This window comes from Sarcophilus harrisii, chromosome 3 (genome assembly GCF_902635505.1).
Source record: "Sarcophilus harrisii chromosome 3, mSarHar1.11, whole genome shotgun sequence".
Taxonomy (NCBI): Eukaryota; Metazoa; Chordata; class Mammalia; order Dasyuromorphia; family Dasyuridae; genus Sarcophilus; species Sarcophilus harrisii.
In genome coordinates this window covers 73,518,172-73,538,955 of record NC_045428.1, presented here as the reverse complement: position 1 = coordinate 73,538,955, position 20,784 = coordinate 73,518,172, and the positions used below count along the sequence as shown (strand labels likewise).

The window sequence follows — 20,784 nt, the reverse complement described above, 5'->3', positions numbered from 1 at the left end:
TGATGCAAGGGTTTATTGTTAAAAATTCATTTGCTAAAACAATGGGCTCCTTCATCTTAGGAGGGAGCCTTTTCTGGGGGAACACCATTATCAGTCTAAATTGGTTAAGATATTAGGATTGTCAACATCATTACTTTAAAGTGGTGTGTGTGTGTACACACACACACACACACACACACCAGTTAGTTGTAATACAGAGAAAACTTAAGCATACTGTTCATTTCTGTTTTCTCTTCCCAAAGATATATTACTCCAACCAATGTTATTTTCTGAGTTGCAATAACCCAGAAAATTTTAAATTATATTTTTTTGTAAATTTGTATCAAGTTGCAACAGATTAAAATTAGGTTCCTAAAATGAATCAAGATTCTTTAAGAATCAGTGAAAAAATTCAAAAGAAGGTAGATTAGCTATAGCAAACCTCAAGCTGTTATATAAAGCAGTAATTATTAAGTAGATCTAATACTAAGAAACAGAGTGGTAGATCATTCATTAGTGGCTTACATTATAGTAAATGACAATAGTAATCTAGTATATGATAAATACAAAGATCTGGGTTTTCAAAAAAAACTCATTATTTTACAAATACTGCTGGAAAAAAATTGGAAAACAGTATGATAGAACTAGTATAGACCAATATCTCATACCACATACTAAAATAAGATAAAAATGGGTATATGATTTTATATATAAGCAATGGTACTATAAGTGAATTAAGAGAGCATGGAATAGTTTTTTGCCCGATTTAGGAAGAATTTAGGACCAAAGAAGATATAGAGAGCATTCTAAAATGTAAAAGAAATAATTTTGGTCATATAAAATTTTAAAGTTTTCACACAAATAAAACCAATTCAATCAAAATAATAAAGAAAGCAGAAAACTTGGGTGGGGGAGGAGGATGTGCAACAAGTATCTCTAATAAAGGTTTCATCTTTCAAATATAGATAGAACTGAATCAAATTCATAAAAAAAAAAAAACAAGTCATTTCCCAACTGATCTCAAAGGATATGAAAGTCTAAGGATATGAACAGACAATTTTCAGACAAAGAAATCAAAGCTCTCTATAGTCATTTTTCACTTTTTCATTTTTTTGTTTGAGTCTTTCTGTGGCGGTTTTCCCAGGAGGCAGCCTTAATCTCAGTTGAAATAAATAATTACTCCAAAATCGCAGCCAGCTGATAAAAATGCAAGCGTTTATTTCTCCTTCCAAATTAGCCCGGTTAGATCAGAGACCTATCTCTCTGCTTGAGCCCTTGCAGCTTTTGTCCTTGGCTTCTGCCTCTGCTTTCTTCAGCCTCCAGCCAGCACCAAGTTGAAAAATGCAATGAATCTCTCTTGCCTCGAAGATAGAGCTTGTAGGCTTTCTTCCAGAGTCTCTCTCTCCTAAGTCCCACAAGAAGAACTAAAGCCCAAGCTTCAAAAGCTCCCTATATATGTGATCTCCCAAAGGTTAACTCCGCCTTCTGGAGGGAGAGGGATTCTGGGTTATCTCCCAGAGTGCTCTCTGGTCCTAAGAACTTCAAGGGAAGTGTGAATTTGGACTAAGCCCTACACGTGTGAACTCCATTGAGTACATAGATACTTATGAGCTCTCTAAAGGTGTGAACACAAGCATTGTTAAATCAGTTCCACTTAGTACTTTGTTTCAAGTTCTGGCCCAAAATATCTCTAAGATCAAATCAACTCCAATGGCTTAACACTTTGTAAAGATTCCAACATCTTTCTGTACAAAAATGACTAATATAGAAATATTTCACATAATTGCACATATATGATCTATATCTGATTACCATCTCAGGAAAGAGAAAAGACAAAGAGGGATAGATAGAATTTAAAACAAAACTTTTTTTAAATTAGGGGAAAAAAACAATACTCTCAGGGGGCCTTTTAAAATTTTAGATATTTAATAGGTTTAGTTGTGTCCACTATGTTGATCAATCCACAAAGCCAGAGAAAACTTAATTGGCTTGTTTAAAAATTCCATTGCATTCTGTGGCTTGGTAGAATCAATACAGCCTGGGTGAGAACTGCCATTCTGTAGTGCTTATTTCATCCAATTAATTATTATTATATGAAGCAAAATGGTAGTTTTTGGAAGAGAGAGCTAGTAAGACTGACCTATCACTTGCTATTTATTAGACAGTCATGTTTTTAAAAGTACATCCTCCTTGATATAGTATTTCTAAAGCATAAATCATAGGAACAAAGGCTGAAAGGCAATGTCAACTAAGTAAGCAAGCTGTCACAATGACATCGAAATAATATGTAATTAAATATATTATAGTGTTTGTTTTAGACAACACATTTCCTACTCATGGGATCTCATTTCTGTCTACAATGGTTGAAAAGTACAAGTTAGAGGATTGTTGATGTACTCTATTGTGGAAAAAAAGAAAAAAAATGGTAAGATTTAATTAAGTAAAAATTTTAGGAGCAAGGTCAAATGCTAAAACTGAGTCAAGAGAGGGAAAGTTATTCAGAACCATGGAATTAGAATAAAACTTCATTTTGTAATGATGTTTCAAAGGTCATATATAATGGACAGTGACGTTTAAAGTTGCTGACTCTTACAGAAAGAAAAATTCTGGATCATATAATAGAAAGAACACCAAACTTGAAAACAGAGAAGTTGTGTTCAAATCCAGGCTAAATCCCTTACCAGCATGTGACATTGGACAAATAACTTCCTTTCCAACTAGGCCTTTTGTTGTCATTGTTCAATCCTTTCAGTCATATGATCCCATTTGGGGTTTTCTTAGCAAAGATATTAGAGTAATTTGCCATTCCTTCTTCAACCCATTTTACACATGAAGAATGGAAGCAAACAGGATGAAGTGACTTGGCCAGGGTTAATTAAGTGTCCAAGGCCAGATTTGAACTTAGGAAGGTAATCCTTCCTGACCCCCCCTTTTTCTCTCCTGTGTCCCTAGTAGCCCCAGTTCTCTAGGCATCTATAAAATGAGATAATCTGTAAGATTTCTTTCAACTCTTACTACTCCATTAGTTTATGTTCACTTTCCAGAAGGGGTGCAGAGAGGCCAAAAGGCAAATTCTGAATAAGCCAAGGAATAAGCAAAATAAACTAATGGTTTTATGAGGATAATATAGTCAACTTCTACCATAATCATGGGGTTGAAGGCTCACATTAGATTTAATAATATGTATTTAAGGTATTTCTAGGGTCTTTTTCAAATTGTCTAAACTGTCTGAACAAAGGAATAATACTCATGAGTCTACAAAACCTTAAAATGAAAGCATAACATAATCATAAGACACAGACTACAATGAGATCTGACTATTCCAATAGAGACCATGCCCAAAGAATTCAATTCAATAAGCATTTATTAAGTATCTACTACATGTGGAATTCTGTATAAGCATTGGGAATAGAAAGATAGGTATGACATTAAGTAGCTAATGAACAAATGGGGCACATATAAGAGAGTATGTATTAAATTCAGAGGTGAAGACTGTAATGCTGGAGAAACTGAGGCAAGACAGAGCTTAGAGGTTTTTAATATTTTAATAGTGGAGAAGTTGGATTGGCAAAGCTATATTAGCCAGCTTGAATGGGACTCATCTCAAAGCATCCAGAGAAACAAAGGCAAGGCAGGAGAAGGGTAGAGCACTGATAGAGTGAAAATTCCAGGAAAGACCATAATTTTTTAATTCTTACAGGTTGGGGGTGAAGGAAGGATCATAAAATCTGATAAGTTGGGAGTGAAAAAGCTAGGAGACAGGAAGTCTGAGCACAGGAGAGGTCCAAGCATTTGAGATAAGCCATCTGGATGGAGTTTTATGACTCTTTGGAATTCTAGAGTGGCCAGAGCTCCTCAGCCCTAATTATCTTAGTTCTAATGGCCAGGAAGGGGAGATTGTCACCAGGGAAACTGAGGCAGAACAATTCAGGGAAACTATGGCAGGGAAACTAAGGCATAACAAAGACAGAATATAATCCTCTAAGAAACTGAAAGACAGAAAGATCACCTACTTTGGAGCAGGTTTGAAAATTTTAGGGAATTCTTCTTAAAGGAGTTTGTTTTTGAGTTAAACCTTGAAAAAAGGGAAGAATTTCAATAAAGATGGAGAAGTAATCTACTGTAAGCATGGGAGTGTCAGGGACAAAGGCATGGAGAGATAGAAGAGGGTAGGATAAAAATCCAAGATGAATAAAAGTTTGGTTAAATTTGAACCCTGAGCACATAAAATGTAGTAGTATGAAATAAGCTTAAGAATATATGTGGATATGACAATATATTAACCATGATTGTACATGTATAACCCATATCAGATTCTTTGCTGCCTTATGCAGTGGGAAGGGAAAAGATGGAGGGGAGGGATAAACATTTGGAACTCAAAATCTTACAAAAATAAATATTGAAAACTATTTTCACATGTAACTGGAAAAAATAAAGTACTATTAAGTGGAAAATAAAAGAAAAATGAAAAAAAAAAAAAAAGATAGAGCCAGGAATGCCAAAATTAGGAGATCTACCAATCATTTAGATCTACCAAGATCATTTAGTTTGTAAAACACATTTAACAGTAGAGTTAAAATTCAGTTGATCTAGTTTTGATTTTGAATTTGATTTGAATTAGATTTTGAATGAACATTTGAACTTTCTAACTAAAATTGTTTAGCATTATAAAATTATCTTCTTGTAATGATTGACAAAGCTTGCTTACAAAAACATCAAAGGAAAAGATGGTGCTTTGTGCTAATTTCTTGACATAAACCAAAGGGTCATTTCAGTTTTTTCAGTTAAATGGTTGACTAATGGAGCCTTTTAAGTAGCAGGATAAAAAAAGGAATAGTAGCATGTAAGATGCCCTTGCTACACTATGGCTTTGGCTTCAGGTACCTTATAAAACTTTATCTCATTAGTTTTTAGTCACATTTCCTAAATAGAGGAATTGCAATTTTAAAAGTCTCTTTTTGTTCCCTTTTGATTATTTGCCTGAGTACATTTATTTTCTCTTGTTTTTTCTCTCTTATTAAAATGCGCCTTATATAAAATACTTAGAAGAAATCTTTAACATTTTAATCTCTTTCTTTATAGAAACCCTGATCATCTTTATAGAAACCTAGTACATCCCAGCCTTGCTTCTTTGCTATCAGCTTAACTTGGTAAGACCCTTTCTATTCCTTTCTATTACTATATGGTTATTGAGGGATTCTGAGGGCAGGGATCCCATTACTAAATTGTCTTTCCTTGTGAAAAAAAAAATTCTACCAGCTGTTTCAGACAGAAAAAAATATAATCATGAATTGTAAAATACCAACACTGATATTGGCTTACAGTGTACCGCAATTATATTTAACTGTAAATAACTGGTTGAGTTTAATGTAAAATAATAATCTGGAATACTGATTTTACAGACTGGTATGACATAATATTGTCATAATTAATTTTTTGAAGTATCTCTAAGGCACACAGTAAGTATGACATTGTGAAAATTCAAAATATTTGTACTATGTTCTTGTTTGTTGGATAACAGAATGTCACCTTTTTTTATTAATTTAGATCTAAGCTCTCAGGATTTTATGGAAAATGTAGTCCAACTTTCTTGTTTTAAGAATTGACAAAGTGAAACTCAGAGAAGAAAGATAATTTGCCTCTGATCACACAGCTAGTTAGTGGCAAAGCTAGAACTAAACCTTTTTCAACTAATCTATTGATTATTTTTATCAAGTATTCAGTGAGTTTCAATATGAAATTAATCCTGAGTCCATTGGAAGACAGAGTCTCAGATCTTCTAGCAGTTGGAAAAGATTCTCAGTTCAGTCCTAACAACAAAATATTCCTATTATTACTTCTAGGATAAAATATAAACCTTTTATGTTTGACTCTTATAAGCCTTTACAATCTGACCCCACCTGTCCTTCCCAACCTCATCCATAACTGATTACTCTCCACTCTCCACTTCACTATCCATCCAAACTGCTTTCTCTCATTTCTTTACATTGGGTATTCCAATTCACTGGCTTTTGATTGGCCAAAGATATACTCCCTCATCATCTCTTTGTATTTAACTACCTTGTATGTGGTTTTGCATTTTTTCTCTTTATTACTCATTCTGCAAATACACATTCTGTGTTAGATCCTTGGAGATTACAATCTCAAATGACATAGTCCCATCCCTCAAGGTACTTACATTCTGTTATAGAGGAAAATGTTCAGAATCAGCATGATCATTGTTCCTGTTGTATACATTGCTTCCCTCAACTAAGTCCTTGTCAGTTCTCCGCCACCATCCCTGAACAATTTTACTCCCATGAAATTAAGCAATCCAATTAAAACATCCTTTCCATTTTTCTTTTCATAGAACAATTCACTGCACTCAGTGGTTTGGGTACCTGTGTACGGTCTTCTTCTCTAACTAGCTCCCTACCATTATCTCAAGTGTCTCTAACAACTATCTTGCTGACCATTCAAACAACAAAGCCTCAGAGTTCCTTATTTCCTTAGTTCATGAGATTCCTATCTCACTCTATTTCCACCCCTTTTTTAGATAATGATAACTTAAATTTCACCATTACTTTAAGCTACTTTGCTACCAAGATTTTAAAATCTTAAATATCTATCTCTAACTATTCATATATTTTTCATCTTTGTCAAGCCTTCTATCCTACAAAGCAGTCTCTGTTTTTATGAGAACTCTAAGCCCTCAATTCTTTTTTATTCTTTTATTCTAACACTTCTGTTATGTATTCACAAGCGAAATATTCAGATTTGACCCCATGATTAGCTATTTCAATAACACCTTATTCTTGAATCTCTCCATCCCTTTCATGATAGTTTTTATTTGGGGGCTTTTCATTAATCCATACCCCTAGTGATTTCTCACCATTTCTTGATTCTAGGTATCTGTTCTCTGGGTTGGTTGGAGGTGGGAGGGGGAAGTCTCTCAAATTAACTTTAATTAATTGATTAAATGATTTATGAGATCTAATCTCAAGCATCTCTCATTGCTTCCTGATAGATATTTTCCTTTTCTGATTCATCTCTTATCAGCTTTTAGTTTCATCAGGTTCACAACATCATTCCCACCTTTCTTTTGAACTGGCTTCCCCATGAGAAAAGTAGAGCTCTTTAATAGGAGCTCCCAATTCCACTTCCCCATTCCATGACATTTTTGTACAGCCTTGTACATTTTTTTCCTTCATTTACTCCTGTCACAAGAGGAGTTGGCTCTTCTTGACAACACTTCCTTGATTCTATTCTCTCCCTTAGAGTTGTCTTTGCTTGAACAGTCATTTTATTTCTCCTACATATCTTCACTCTTAACCTTTCCACTGATTACTTCCTTTTGGTTTCCATTCTTAGGAATCTGCTGTTTGAAAAAGTTCTTTCCTTTATCTTTTTGGCATCTCCACAAACCTTCCCATGGCTCTCTTTTATTCATTTTTGAATTTCTGGAAAGAGCATTTTGAGTTGTATGTATGCACCACACTCCTTATACCCCAATCTGATTTATGTCATCATTGCTCCATTGAAAGTGCTGTCATTAGTCACCAATGCCCTTCTAGACACCAAATTGAATCTTTTTTGACTCTTCACCATCCTTTCCTCAACCATTCTTCTACTATCTGTCCTTGAAGCTACAATCTCATAAGTCTTTACCTATCTCACTTCCTGGACTATCAGCTACCAATCCACTAAATGTAGGCAGTACCTATGACTGTTCTTGCATCTCTTTCTTCATTTTACCCCTTTCCTGAGCAGATTCATCCATTCCAATGATTTTAGCTGTCACCTCTCAGAAGAAGAAACCCACATTTTACCTTTATCATAAGATGTTCATCAGTAGATGCACATCTCATACGGTATGACACATGGACTGGGAAGCAATTCTAGTTCTAGCTTTTCTTCTTTAACTTGCTGTGTGACCTTAAACAATTCATTTGGCCTCTTGTTCTCAGTTTCTTTTAGTTAAAATTAGAAAGTCAAATTGTGTGATCTCTAATCTCTTTCAGCTCTGAAATCTTATCATCCAATAATCTTTAAATCTATCTCATTAGCAACTATCATTCTCCCTCCTAAACTCCAGAACTATATTTATTTTGGAGGCAGTAAGTAGATTAAATAATTTGCTCAGGGTCACACACAGTAGTGTCTGAGGTTGAATTTGAACTCAGGTTCTCCTGACAGTGTCCCCAGAACCAAATTTATGGATTATAACACCAGCAATAGCAATAACAATAATAACTAACATTTATATGGCTATAAGTTTTTTAAACTACTATATACGCAGGTATATTATATACGTACTGTGTGTATGCATATGTGTGTGTGTCTGCATATACAGACACATACATATATACATATTTTATATTAGGCCTTCACAACAATTCTATTAAGTCTTTATTATCTTCATTTAACAAATGATGAACTCCTATCCAGAGTCACTTATGAGGCAGTATTTGAACTCATATATTTATGAATCTAGTCACTCTATTCAATATACTACCTAGATGTATATTACATATTTTTATCTTGGTGTACAGTTGCCACTTCAAATGCCCCATATCTAAAACCAAACTCATCATAATGTCTTCCCCTTCGTTAAAAAACAAAACAAAAATCTACTTCTTTTTCCCTGCAATATTTCTGTTTCTGCCATTTATATATAAAATCATTCTCCAAAATACCAAGTTTGAAGTATGAGTTTCAAGAGATTCGGAGCCTCACAGTAACATCATATATTAACTTTCCCAAATTAATCCCATACTAATTTACTTCAATACTCTTTTTTATTTAGTCAAACTAGACTATTCATGGTTCCCCCAAGTAGGCCCCCTCATTTTTCTGCATGCTTCTCTCTATCTAATTTGTCTCCATGTAGGAAGCACATTTTCCCTTGTCCTGTCACTTGTGGTATACTAAATAACATCAGGAAGACATGGGATGAAACCCTGCTACTTATGATAAAGTCACTGAACTTGTCTGGACCTCATCTTACTCATCTGTAAAAGGGGAATAATAATTATTAATTGGTTAATATGAGATTCCTTAATAAATGTATAGAGAATTTATAAAAATTTCTATTCTACAAAATGTCAGCTTTTCATATTACTATTCAAGAGTATGCCTTCCTTCTAAGCCCAGTTCAACTATTCACGATTATGTAAACTTGAGTTAAATGGAACTTACATGGTAATAAGGAATCTCTATAATGGTTAATATAATTCATAGAGCCAGGATTAGATTCAACATATAATCTGAACACCACAAAGAAAGAACGAAGAATCCAAAAGCCAATAATTTCTTAAATTTGAAAAAGGAAAGAACCTCAAAGTTTCAAACAATATAACCCCTTCATTTTACAGATGTGGAAGTAAGGTCCTTGTTACCTTATTCTTATGGTTTCCTATCAGAACATTAATCTTATATGACTTTGTATTATGATTAGCAATGAAAATCTTCATCTTCTCTTACTTCCTAAATTGTAAGTATGCTACAGGCAGAGATAGTCCTTTGTATTTTACATTCAGGCTTCCATCCTTGTTCTTAATAAGTGCTTTAATTATTTTTTTAATTCGTTGGTGACTAGCTTGTAAAATATGTGGTATAACACATCTCTACTATCTTAGTAAGGAATTAAACTCTCTTGAACCTCCATCTCGTTCATATTTTTTAGTAGAATGGTAGTTTCCTCAGTGGCTCCTTGAGTCATTTGAATATAATACATGCTTCTTTTTTACATGGAATAATAATGCAAATCTGTTTCATTACCCCAGAAATGATATTGGATAAACACAACCTTTTACATTTAAAAGAAACTTAAAAGAATACTTCAGTTTGATTATTGTGGGTTATTTCCCTATTCTGCACCCTAAGAGAGTATAAGAAAAGAATGTAAGAAGTTCAAAAGAAATCTTAAACTAGACTTTCTCTTTCATCACCACTTTTAATGGTTGTGGGGTTTTCTAAAGGCAATAGAAATGGAAATACTCAGTATTTAGGTCCATAGACTTGGAAGCCTTTGTCTATAATTAGTTCATTGTGTGCACTGAAGCTAGCTTCAATACTAGTTTCTATGGCTCCCTATCTCCACCCAAAAATGATGAGGAAAATCCACCATTTTTGTCTTTTGAGGGTGTGGTGGGAATATGGCATCTATATTTCATCTGTGTTGTTGTTGGGAAGTGGGAGACTCAGAGAGACAAAGAAAGAGAGAGAGAGAGAGAGAGAGAGAGAGAGAGAGAGAGAGAGAGAGAGAGAGAGAGAGAGAGAGAGAGAGAACCATCCTTTTAACTACTATTTCCTTCTATTTGAGCTGATTTAAAAATATATACATTCAGAAGAAGCTGTATCTTATTATAAATGTTTATATCTGTAAGGTCTTTTTTAGCTACTTGGCAAGAGGAAATCAAGTAACAAGGCTACAGTACCCCCAGTGGCTTTAAATAAAATAGGAAAATTAATTAAGAATTTTAAGTTTTCTCACAAAATGAACAGCATCCTGAGTTACACTGATTGATGCTTCATCAGTACCCAAACCCCAATGCCAGAACATTCTGAGTGAATGACTTTTAAGACACTAAAAATTATTTTTAAAAAAAAAAGATTGTTGATAAATTGGAATGTCAAATATTGCCTTTATAAATTCTATTCTACTCTCCACTGTAAACAAGCAATGTTTTACAGACCCTAGTATGCTTCTGACTCTGTTTATGGTCAGAATCAGAATGGTTGGGGGTTTGAGAGATTTTCTGATTTAACTCCTTCATTGGTAAGGAAAGTGGGCATAGAAAGGAAACTCTAAACCTGGGGTTGTAACTCAAAATTCTCTCTCTCTCCCTCCCTCTCTCTCTCCCTTTTTCTCTTTCTCCCTTTCTTTCTCTCTCTCTTTCTCCCCCGCCTCTCTCCTTCTCCCTTTCTCTCTCTCTCCCTCTCTCTCTCTCTCCCTCCCTCTATCTCTCTCTCTGCCTCCCCCCTCTCTCTCCCTTTCCCTTTCTCTCTCCCTCTCCATTTCTCTCTCACTCTTTCCTTCTCTCTCTCACACACACACATCCTCCACAACACAACACACACACTCTCCAGAGGTTTGATTTAAAGGGAACTCTCCCATGCTTAAAACAAGATTGAAAAGGGAAAATTGCCTACATATCCTGGCAGGAATTAAAATAACAATAACAATCCTCCTACTTAACAGGCTGAGTCATAAGCACATTCTCCTGATTTGTCTACAGCTTGGAGCAGATTGTTTGGGTTGGAATTTTGTAGGCAGAGGTGGTACCACCTGCTGTAAGGTCTTTGGTTCTTGTTAACATTATGGCAGCTGTTGGAGGTTTCGTCTTTTAGCAGTTGGCCTAATGAACATGGGGAGAAGATGAGGTCTTGTGAGGTGGATGAACGATGTTATTACTAGGGATAGGAATTAGGACTCACCCATAATTTTCCCAATTTTATCACAGTTTGGCGTGAGCCAATAATATAGTCAAGTTTAACTTTAGGTGATATTGGAATTATTTTGTCTGGCTTAAGAGAGGTTTATCTCCATTGACTACTAGAGTAAGAACAAAACAACAACAAAGATTCGTGTGTTCATTAGGAACAAGGGTAGGGGAGAAGGAGGAATAGAGATAGGGGTAACAAAAAAAAAAAAAAAGAAAAATAAGGAGAATCATTTTAAGTATCTTTTAAGAAACTATGCCAAATGGGACTTGACCTAGGATTTATTGGTGGTCAACTAGAATCTGATTGTTTTGCTTTAAGGCATGGTCCTTAAGAAAGAAGTCTAGCCAGGAAACCCAAGCTATCTTGGAAAGATTCAGAGGTACAAGAAAGGAAAAAAAAATGCTTTTAAGAGCATCTGTAGGTAAGAATATGATATTCTATATGGATAGAGGAAGGAAAGGAGGGAAGAAGGGAGGGAAGTAGGAAAAGAAAGAAGCAAATATGAAATAAGTAATAACATATATAGAGATATGCATCTATTTATGTGTATATGTATGTATGCATATTTTAGATATATGGATATGAATATATATATGTGTGTGTGTGTGTGTGTGTGTGTGTGTAGTTTCAAGTTCTGTAAAGCACTTTCCTCATAACTACTATATACTGAGTTAGCTAGTAAAGGCATTATTGTCTCCATATTGCTGATGAGTGTGTTTGAGTCTCTGGTATCCTCTATGCTATATGACTTCTTAATCTAGAAATATACAGCAACATTAGGGATATGGGCCAGATAAAAAATAAGGAAAGACTTCAAAGCTACAGGTGGATCTTAATATTTAAGTCTTGGTAAATTAATTGAACCATCATTTGGACTGGGCTAAAACAAAGAGGCAGAAAAATGTCTTAAATCAAACTAAATCTGTTACAACTTCATAATTCTTGAGGGATCTCTGAATGGTTGTTAGTATGGCTGTGATGATGGCAACAAGTCTCTCTTAAAGTATTTCATTGTGGCAGCATTTTTCTCCATTTAATGTCATCAGAGTGACCAGGGAATCAAAGAATCACAAATTTTAAAAGCTCAAAATTGGAAAGGATCCATGCCTCAACCTGTAACTGCAATATCTGTCCTAAGTGTTCAAGCAGCCATTGATGGAAAGCCCTCAGAAAAGGAGACAGTATGGGAGCACAGAGATTTTGAGGTAGAAAAGAGACTTATTTAAGGAGCTTGTTTTAAAGGGCCTTAATTATCTAAAGAACAAAACATAGATAGTATGGAAGCTGCAGGAAGCAAGTCCTGTTTCTACATTAGCCAAAGGAAGATACAGAAATAAGAAAGGGAATCAGCGTTGTTCTTCCATCCTCACCAGTGCTTTCAGCTTCATCATTTGGCCATTTGGAAAGAGTAGAGCAGGAAGTGTGCCTTCCTATGAGTTTTCTCTCTCTCTCCTCCCACTCAACCACCCACGAAATGTTCTTGTTGCTGTCAGAATCTGCTGTGCGGGCAAGGAATTGTGGAGATTTATCTATATTTGCTTCAGTCAACCCTGTTGAAGCTTTCCAGGTTATACCGTTTTTGCAAGTTCTCCTTTTCCACCAATCTTGACCCACCCCAAATTGAACCACCATCAAATTTTAAATATAAATAGACATATAAACAGAGTAAGCTAAGGGGCAAGATAATAACCAATCAAACTAAAAGGTGATCAAGTTATATAATAATTTTTGTGTGCTAATTGCCGAATAGTCCTATTTTCTTATTGAGGGCCAATAATTAAAGTATACACACATCAGTCAATTGATAATGATTTGGGGAGAGGGCAATGGGGAGAGCAAAACTGTGATATATGTTGATTATACATATACCTGTAAGATTAGAAAACTACTGGAATTGAACCAGCATGAATGATAACTAATAATAAAAAATAAATACAAAGCTTATTGAAGTTTTTGCAATCTTAGAAATGTCATCATGTAAAAGTATGTGACACTTTCAGAAAGTGACAAGAAATAATCTCAGTTTGAAAGGATCCATGTGCCCACTCAAGAATAAAACAGAAAAATCAGAAAACAGAAGTATTAAACAAAGAGCATTTTCCCACACATTCTATACATAAGCAAGTATCCCAAATGAGTTTGGTTGCATGGTAAACCCATAAATTGTTCTAAGACAGTCCTTAAAGTGACTGTCCTATTTGGTTTTTCTTTAGGCATGTCTGTTTGTACGGAGGACAGCTGGATGCCAGGAGAGCACACAGTAGAACACACATTGCATGAAGGCCGTACTTAGTTACACATTTTCCAGATAAAGTAGTCTGCAAAATAAGCTTGCCAGAGTTCCAGCCTCCTATTACAGTAGGATGCTTAGGGCTCTATAAAATGCTGCATTGCAGTAGGGAGCTCCCACTGGCTTTTCTTTAAAGGTTAAAAGTGCTTTTTCTATCCCTCTTCCTTTGCCTGTGAGTGGGTGGTATTTTAATCAAACTCCCAAGGCATCAGACCACATTAAAAGTGTTGCATCGCACAGGGGGAAGGAAAACATTGTTCTTTTTTCTAGAAGTATCTGAGAGGAAGGGGGCTAGCTCCACTGTTATACTAGTAAATTGATATTACATAGTTAACATTTCAGCATGTACTTGGAATGGGTTTGCTAGGTAACAAAAAGTATCTCTGGACAGTCACAAATGTGGTTAACCTTTCTCCAAGTCTCCTTTTCATACCTTGACTTCTGAGATGATTCAGTGATTTGTTAAACGCTGAAACTCTTTAGGGCTAAAATGTTTTTGTTTGTTTATTTATTTGAAAGCCATAGATTTTGGTTGCCCACAAAAAAGTAACTTGCTTTTGAAGCCTCTGTGCTGTCTGTTAAGTAAAGTTTGCCTTCTCCAAAGTAAATCTAATATTTTAGCATGTACTGGGATGGATTTGTTGGGTAATAAAAAGTATCTCTGGGGGCAACTAGATGGCACAGTGGATAGAGCACCAGCCCTGAAGTCAAAAGGATCTGAGTTCAAATTTGAGCTTAGACACTTAATACTTCCTAGCTGTGTGACCCTAGGCAAGTCACTTAATCCTAATTGCCTCAAGAAAAAAAAAAAAGGCATCTCTGGACAGTCACAAACATGGTTAACCTTTCTCCAAGTCTCCTTTTCATACCTTGGCTTCTGAGATGATTCAGTGATTTTTTTTTAAGCTGAAACTCTTAGGGTTAAAATATTTTTGTTTATTTATTTGAATGCCATAGATCTCGGTTGCCCACAGAAAGTAACTTGCTGCTGAGGCATCTGTGCTGTCTGTTAGGAAAAGTTTGCCTTCTCCAAAGTAAATACTCCAGTGAGGAGTTAGGTGCCAAGATTCAGTCGTTTAAAACCCAGCTGGACAAAGCCCATCAAAATATCCGGTAATGATCAATCTTGAATAAAGAATGGGTAGCCAAAAGAACCTGAGAGATCTTTCTCCAAGGCACACTGCTGTGATACAGAAAGTGCTTGGTCCTGGGGAGACTGTATAGAAGACTTTTTTGTTTTCTCATCTTGTGTGTTTCTGCCTTGCATATGTTTAGAATCTGAGGGAACCTTGTTTAGGGAATTAAGAATTCCAAGGAGAACTTCCTTTTTAAAAATAAGGAGATTAAAAAGAAGTTCTGGTTAGCAGAAAACAGTGTAAAGAAAAATCTGGACCACTAAAATAAATTGTAGAAAAGTCTTGATATTTGGCATATTAAAAATGTATAGTGTATAAATTATACATATACTGTTAGATTTATATGTGTGAATGATGAAATAGGACATATTAAAGTAGTTATAGATTATCTGGGAGTAAGAGTGTTAAAAGAAGATAACTGGTTTCTATAAAGAAACTAAAAGCATTATAAATACTAGCAAGTATCAATTTTTCTTTTTACTCTATAATTGTTTATAAAATATGGCAAATATTAAAATAATTAAGCCAAAAGATACTTGTCTTTTAGTCTGTAACTTTTGGCAATCTTTATACTAATCTGTCAAAAAAAAAACCCACAAAATTCTCCCCTCTTGATACAATTGGACTGATAAAAATTTGGTAGATTTGATTATTCATCAGACACAGGAAATTTCCAAATTTTATTTCTCTTTCTCTCCCTAGTTTCCTCCTTTTTTCTCTCTCTTTTGCTCCCCTTCATTTTCTTTTAATTAAGATTGTTCTTGGCAGCTTCTGTTTTCTACAAAGATGGAGCCTGTTTTCATTTTTGATAATTCCTGAAAAGCATTTTACAGCTTCCTGAGGAATTTTGGTTTCCTTTGCAAATCAGGCAGATGGTTTATATTGCCTTAGGGAAGGTGTGGGTATCACAATTTTTAGTTTACCAGGAAGCTAGCAAGAAAATGCAAGTCAGTCTGTCTGAAATCCCTGCCCCTCAAATTCATGTGGTTGAAAATGTCAAACATCATTCTAAACCCAGAATTGGGGTGTCTTTCCTTGCCTTTTCATTTCTCATTAGATACTGAAAAGAGAGTAATCACTTGTGTCTTAGCAAATGCTCGTTTAAACCATCAATCATTTAATGTTTATTAGGAGTAAGGATTATAGTACCTTGTATCAAGTACCTACTAAGCTCAAGGGCCTGAGCTCAGAAAACAAATATAATGAAGAACAAGGTAGATTGGCTGCCCAAGCGGCTAAAAAGCTATTTTGGCAAGCCCTTATGTTGCTCAGTTTCATGTTTCTATAATCTGTTCTTATCTTTATTTTATGATGTAAAATTGCTCATATGTCCTTGCAAGCCCCAAATGAAGCGTGGTTTCTTTCTTCATTGTGCCAGTGACCTAGACTTCTGGCTCACAGTCAGACACAGAATGAGCTAACAATGTGGAAGTTGGTACTGACAGCTATAACATGAGGGATGAGAAGATAGAAGCCCAGAAAGGGGGGAGACAATGTACTATTTGAGGGAAAATGCTGAATTAATGTGAAACCATATCCCTGAATTTCCTTAGAATTTTTAATCCCTATAGCTCTGGTCTAGCTGGCAGCAAGAAACAATCTTACGCAGTCAACATAGGATAACAGCTTACATGGGATTGTCTCAGGGTGTCCCAAAGGCCTTTAATTCCACTTAAAAATGTATTCCTGGGAGTAGAACCAAGAGAACATAGTACACAGCAATAATAGGATATCAGCTCTGATGGACTTGGCTCTTTTCAGCAATGAGGTAATTCAGGCCATTTCCAATAGACTTGTGATGGAGAAAACCATTTACATCCAAGACACCTATGGGAACTGAATGTGCATCACAATATAGTGATTTCACCCTTTTTGTTGCTGTTTCCTTGCTTTTTTTCTCATTTTTTTCTTTTTTGATCTGATTTTTCTGGTGCAAAATATGAAAATGGTTTTAGAAAAATCGTACATGTTTAATTTATATTGGATTACTTTGCATGTATTTTGAAATTGTTATTAAAATTTTTTTAAATTATTCCTTTTGACTTTCTGTTTGGATTGTATGTTTTTAATACATAAATTCCTGGGAGAAAATATTGTTGTATTCTAGGAAGGAAAGTAGAGCTCTTTATACTTGCTGGATTCTTTGTTACTAGAACTAGCTGTGTGACTCTAAACAGGCCATTTCCTCTATATTGGGCTTTGTTTAATTGATGGACTTTTAATCTAATATTCTATGATTCTCTAAAGTGATTTATATTAAATTGTTAGTGAAGTAGCAGATCTCAAATGTCAAGAGAAGAAAAGACAGAGGGTTGAAGGGTAGGAATGAGGTGAGAGAAATGGATGTGAGAAACCAGAGATTTTGCCTGTTTTAGAATCTTCCCTAGAGTTGTCCCTGATTTAAACATAATATTACTAGAATTAAGTTGGGAGACCTGGATTCTAGTTTAAACTTCATCCAATTGATAATGTGAAATGTCTAGAGTTGTCATTCATATGAACTTATTATTTATGTTTTTTCTCCTCTTGGCTTTTGATCCCACTGTTACCCTCACTTTGCACACTCTATTCACTTACCTCTTGCCTACCCAAATCATAATCCACTCAAGCGATTCCTTTTCTAACACATTTTGTGTCCCTGTAGTCCAAAGTAAATTGATAGTTCTCACTCTGAACACATTTACTCTCCATCCTTATTTATTAATGAAGCATGTACTGCTCTATAACATTTCTGGTGTTATTTACCTTGATATTGTTGCTGAACTTCCAGTTGGTTCTTTAACAACTTTTCCTGCCTCCAGACTAGAATAAGAGAACCTCTTGTTCTCATCAGCCATTAAGCCTCTTGGGGTCCTAATTCTTTGTAGAGCACTTACAAAGATGATCTTACAAAACAAAGACATAGTTTTGCTGGAAGATAGTGCATTTAATTTTTTTTACATTTGTTTTGAATTTTTCAGTTTAAAATTCTCTTCCTAAAACCCCTCCCTCAGCCACTGAAAAGAAAAACAATACAATACCCATAATACTTGTGAATTTAGAGCCATAGAGATGCAATAGGAATGATTAAGCATGTTGACTATAACAGGAAATATTAACTCTAAATCAAATATAAATCTGTCAAAAATTACTCCCATATATTGAAATAGACAACTCTTTATTTACATATATATATGTATATATATATATAATGTATTTTTTAATTGAAGCATATAATTATTCCTAGAAATAGGATGGGATTGGTTTAGAATATCTCTCCTGGGCCTAGGCAGCTGGCCTGAAAATCAGACCACATATCTGTTTCCCTACTTATGAAGAGAGAGAATGAGTCCACAAAGTTAAGTTTCTGCCCCTTGGCTCAACTCTGGCTTAAAACAGAGCTAGGACAGACCAAGGTTGGAGTGTGCTACTCTTTCTTAGCTTCCAAGAAGGAAAAAAGCCCCAGAACACAATCCAGAGACTATTCTACTATCACCGACTAGGAAGGGAAAAAGACACAAGGACTAGGGCCAAGAAACTACTATCTTGTTGCCTCTTCCCAGAAAGGAAAGGGAAAAAAAAAAAAAGTCAAGCGCAAACATTTCAGAAGCTATGGCTGAGGCCCTACCTACAGTGTCTTGTTAAACAAAATCATGTGCTTCTTTCGACTTTTTCTAGATCTGAGGCTGAACTCCAGTACTTGTCCTAAACATCTCAGCATAAGGACAGATTTCCTGTGAGATATTTTTTGCATTCAAAATTAAATGAATAAATTTATTTCTGTTTATAAATTGTGAGGCAGTTTCAACCCCAGGCCTAAGCCTAAGCCTACTACTTACTGACTTTATTATCTTGGTGTAATGGAAAGGCTTGACTCAAGTCTGCCCTCTTATTAGTTAATATTTGGTTGGAAGGTCATTCAAAAATTAATACAAGGAGGATTACTTAGCTATAGCACAGAGCAGGTATTTCATTAAACAAGGATCCTTAACTTGGATAGACAAGGTTCCCCTCACCTCCTCCTGGAAATGTGTCTCAGGAGCAGAATGTGGTGACTCAGAAGTAACTAGTCTGACTTTTCATAAGTGGACCATTTTAGGGCCTTAAGTGACATGGAGCCATCAGAGGCCACCAAAAAGTTTCATTAAGGAAACTCAGCTTAGATTTTTAGATTCAAGTCCCAGAGAGAGTTTTATTACTTTTCATGACAAATGCCTAAATTGTGTGACACCAGAGGTTAATAAGGATATTGTTCTAGCTATGTTGAGACTATTCATTTTTTACCTCCTGAGCATCCACACATCTCCAATGAAGGTGCTGGACTAGATAATATCTAAGGTTCCTTCTCAATCCTAGTCTGTCTTCCTATGATCTTCTTCTGATGATATTCTTTAGTGTATTTGGCTTATGACCCTTCTGTAGAAAATGACTATTTGTAGATTAGGCCTCCCTAAGTTCTGAAAAATAGATGATTTAAGTTTTGGCATATTAAAACCAAAGTTTCAAAATGCAATTTGAATTTCAATTCCAATAATTCCAAATTCCAAAATTTTTCTATTTTATTTTTGCCTGAAGAGTGATTTTATCAGTATGGGAAATCCCAATGTAGGGATCTGAACAAGTTCTGGAAGTTTCTGTCTTAGAGAATTGCCTAGGCTACTGAGAGTTTAAGAGACTTGATTGATTTATGTCAAGATCTAACTTGAAAACAGGACCTAACAAAATTAATAACAGGTTGTAAATAACTTAAAATATAATTTCAATTAATTTTTTTACTGAATGTCTTTTAAACCAATATCTTTTCAAAAAGACAAATCTCATTTTTAATCATGGGATGTGGGGGTTTTAATTCATTTATTTTTAGTTCTTGAATCACGTTTTTATCTGCTCTTTTTTTTCTGTCCTCACTGCCAATGATAACCGATGTACAAAGATACCCATTTTTGAATCAATCAACAAGTGTTTTAAACCCTACTGTGGATATGGGTTTTGGGGGGAAATTAAGGTTGTCTACCAAGTGTCAAGCAATCAGTCAAAAAACATTTGTTAAACTCTTACAATGTACTGCCAAAGTATCCATTTGATTCACCAAGTTCAGATTGATTGTTAAAAACAAAACAAAAAAAAAAAAAAAAAGAAAAATAAACCACATTTTGGATGGTAACATGAAAGTGCAACCAGATATAAATTTGTCCATAATCCCATCATGAATAAGGCAGAAACTCAGAGAGTAAAAACACATGCCCATGTACACATAATTTTGTTCTGTCCTATTTTTTAGTTAAATATTTAGTACTCTGTGGTTGAAAATAAGATCAAACCATTTTCCTTTTGTAGAATTAGCTGGGTTTGTATACTTCAATTTTTTGAGCCGCTGCTTTGCTTTCACTAAATATATAATAATTGTATATGTTTCATGCCTGGAGCATTCCACAAACTTTGTGTCACATCAAAAGGTCTAGCAGAAAAAAAAATAGCAAGTCATAAAAATAGACCTAATTTCCAAAACTCATTTAGAAATGCACAAAGGCATTTCTGTTCAAAGGAATAAGATGAGAGGTACATGATTACTGCCCCAGTTGGATCGGGCCTAAATTGTGAGGGAATCCTAACTGATAAGAATTCTGCACGCTCTCTTTTCCATCCAACTCATTTGGCATGGTGAACAAGTTTCATTTCAACTCATTAATGGCCTTCTGAGTCACAATTCTGAGCAACAATAGGACAAGTCAAATGTCAGCAAAGATCACTTTCCCTAACTGGAAGCAAGAAAGATCTTCTGCTTTATGCATCAGGGAGTGGAGGGAAGAAAAGGTAAGATTCTATCTTTCCCCATGGGAAAAAAACCAAAAAACATTAATAGCTACTAATAGTAACTAAAATTAGCATCTAATTTTTGTTCAAAGTTTTGGAAAATCCAACCAACTAGTAGAAAATGTGCAAAAACTATCTGGAAGCAATATTTCAGTGCTA

At 35.0% G+C, this 20,784-nt stretch overlaps 1 protein-coding gene across 37 annotated transcripts in view; it reads left to right on the top strand.

Annotated features, from left to right (window-relative positions):
* MAP2 (microtubule associated protein 2) overlaps positions 1-20,784 on the top strand; it is a 356,866-nt gene that overhangs the window by 228,583 nt on the left and 107,499 nt on the right. For 2 of the 37 annotated variants that reach the window (XM_031958144.1, XM_031958143.1), the window contains exon 5: positions 5,062-5,129. The exons of the other annotated variants lie outside the window; for them this stretch is intronic. The gene's annotated coding sequence lies outside the window, so the exon portion shown is untranslated. The remainder of the gene's footprint in view (positions 1-5,061; positions 5,130-20,784) is intronic. 37 annotated transcript variants of the gene reach the window in all.